The 2,974-nt window shown below is 45.1% G+C and overlaps 1 long non-coding RNA gene across 1 annotated transcript in view; it reads left to right on the plus strand.

The window, feature by feature from the left end:
* Positions 1 to 1,546: 1,546 nt before the first annotated feature.
* LOC123025546 overlaps positions 1,547 to 2,974 on the plus strand; it is a 6,515-nt gene continuing 5,087 nt past the window's right edge. Inside the window, exon 1 of the long non-coding RNA XR_006415133.1 lies at positions 1,547 to 2,065. This is a non-coding gene — a long non-coding RNA (uncharacterized LOC123025546). The remainder of the gene's footprint in view (positions 2,066 to 2,974) is intronic.

Here is a 2,974-nt window from a genome sequence, read left to right on the forward strand (position 1 = left end):
CTTCAGTCACTCTAGAATAGGACCGATTACCTAGATCCATTCAGTTCCTGGTTCAGGCCAGGGTTTGCCAAGGAAGCTGTTCTGGTTGCTTTACACGATGACCCACATTGGGAGAGAGGCAGGGGAAGTGAGAATGTGCGGTACTTCTGATGTCTCAGCAGCTTTAGATATCCTGGCATCCCTCTGGGATATTTCTATTTATAAATCAACAGAGGATTTATTCATACGGCTCAGGTCTCATTTACTGTGATCAAATAATATGGGTTTGCCTAATCAGATAGCTCTATAACCAGATGATTTCTTATGCAATTTCTGCACTGGAAAAGGAACGATGTTGACCTTGCGCAATTGTTCCCATGGTAAACTGGCTGCATTCCAGACAATGATTCGGAACCAGAGTGAAGCACATTTCAGTGATATTGTGGATATTCTGAAATGGAGGAGGAGGAGGAGGAGGAGGAGGAGGAGGAGGGATTGTATCAAGTCCACGTGCTTCGCCAAGCCAGGCAGATCGTGGAAATGGACAAGATGTACAGTCAGTGGAAGAGCTTCCAGAGGTTTAAGAATTCGCAGCCACAGTCCAGCCCCCTCCATTCCCCACCCAATGGGGAGGTGACCCCAGAAGCAGGAGGCCCAATTGAATGAGCAGTTCGCAACTAGGAAAGAACGCCCCTCCCAATGGGAAGGGACCGAGGCATATCCCTAAGGAGACATCCTGGAAATATGCAAACCACTCTATGAACGCTCATTCCATAAATGGGAACACAGCCAAATGGTTTCTGCTTGTTTGTTTTTGCATTTGGTGGTGTATCTTGAAGGGGGCTGACTCAAACCACTTCTGGTGCCTCTTAAAAGTTTCTGAGTTGGTTTCTCTGCCACAAACTCCCTACATTAGCTTCCTGGTTTTAGCAATGTGCAGATGTGCTTTGGGAATGTACAGGTACAGGGATGTGCAAGTGCAGGAACTTCATGCAATCTCTGTGTGTAGACTTCACGTCCAGGTTGTTTGTTTATTCGTGGGAGTGTTTGAGGATACCTGTTTGCATGTCCTAAGTCAACTTCATGTTAACCCCTGACTCGGGTTTGTTGCACCATAATTTAGTTGGGGCTAAGACCTGTTCATGCCCAGGTTACAAATGGTAAAAGGAAGCAGATTGGCTACCAAGTAATATTGGCTGAAACACTTTCCTTCTCATTTGCTTGCATTTCTGTTTAGCTACCTTAGAGATGATGCATAAGAAAAAGCATGGGCTTAATTACAGTGGAAAGGCCATCCAGCTTTTGGAAGATGGTTTGTGTAACATCCTGTTGCAATTGTGTAATTAAGGAGATGTAATTCATGATTCCTTAAAACAAGCAGAAAACCAAAAGAAGTGGGAGCTGATCAGGACTGGGACTGAGGAGTGTGGGGATGGGAGTTACCTCTTGTGCTCCCCCTGGCCTTGATGAGCATCACCCACCTTCCTGGGAACACAGAGCAGGTGCTGCTATTGGGAAAAGAGGAAGCTCTCTCTTGGAGGCCCACAATCGTTTAAGGGGATGAGTGTGTTTGAGATATTGCCATATTAGGATATGGGGAAATCCATGACAGCATGAGCCACAGCCCTCAAAGATACAGGGAGAGGAATCCCCCTTCAATTGACGCTCCTTAAAAATGCCCCATTTTCTGCAAAGCTTCATGGTGTTGCCAGTGTTCCATGCAGTTCTTCATCAGAACTCACCGCAGGGAGCTCTGCAGTAGCTCATGGGCATCAGGAGCAAAATGTCTTGTGTTGCTAGATCACAGCTTCCTGGCACTTTATTACATTAGATAAGTAATAAGTGCTCTGACTTAGTATGTACTGTGACTACAGAATTTACTTTTACCCACAAAGGAGGAGCACTTACCACTTGGTTTCCTTTTCCGTATTATTTACAGAACAGCATTTCATGCAAGTGCCAAGTCATAATCCACTCTTGCCACACTTCAACCCACTGAGGATTATATTATCAGTCAGACGAACAGGAAAATCTTCTCCTCACAGGAGGGTTGGAGAGCAGTTGAGCAAAGGGAAAGTCAGAGAAGGTGAGTTCTCGTGTCATTCTTCCATTGGGTTTACCTTTCTCTTCCAGGTGCACAGGATCCACAGGAAAATCATCAACGAAAGGGTCAGTTTCCATCCCAGTGTGGGATATTCTGCCTCTCCACTCTTCCTGTGCAAACATTTCAGCCTGAAATGGCCTAAATCTCTAAGTAGTGTTGGTTAGCCCCCAACTGGAGTGCTTAGTCCGGGTCTGGGCACCAGCAATTAAGACAAGTTGGAAAGGGTTCAGAGGAGGGCAGAAGAGAGATTGAAGGAACTGGGCATGTTTAGTCTAGAGAAGAGAAAATGGAGCGGACTGATAAGCTGACACAGTACGAGTACTTGAAAGGCTACAGAAAGGACAAACTCTTGATCATCAGAGTGCAGAACATGGAATATCAAGCTAGATTCCAGCTAGATATCAAGACGTTAGCTGTTAGAGCAACCCCATGTTGCCTAATCAATGCAGGTTTTATGGCTGTATTTCTCACTTCCATCACAATTAATTAATTGATTGATTAATTAAAAGTTTTATATCCCATCCCCTTCAGAACGTCTTGGGACTGCAATTATCATTTCATGGCATTTATATCCCACCCTTTTCCTATTCAGGATGTAGGTGGCAAAAGGGTTGTTCTTATTGTTCAAGGCACCAGGAAACCCAAGGACAATTCCATTCCTGCCAATCATCATCATCTTATCATTGTATGGCATGTACTGCCTCCCTATCTCTCTCTTCTTGCAAAGAACCCAAGATGACTTCCCAGTCTACCTGTACTCTATTTTATCATCACAACAACACATCTGTGTGGGAGGTGAGGCTGAGGGTGAGTAACTGACCCAAAGTCAGCCAGTGAACTTTTTGCCCAGTGGATACTAGAACCCAGCTCTCCCTGCTTCCAGTCCAAATT

This window comes from Varanus komodoensis, unplaced genomic scaffold (assembly GCF_004798865.1).
Source record: "Varanus komodoensis strain SLA01 unplaced genomic scaffold, ASM479886v1 scaffold2774, whole genome shotgun sequence".
Classification (NCBI taxonomy): domain Eukaryota; kingdom Metazoa; phylum Chordata; class Lepidosauria; order Squamata; family Varanidae; genus Varanus; species Varanus komodoensis.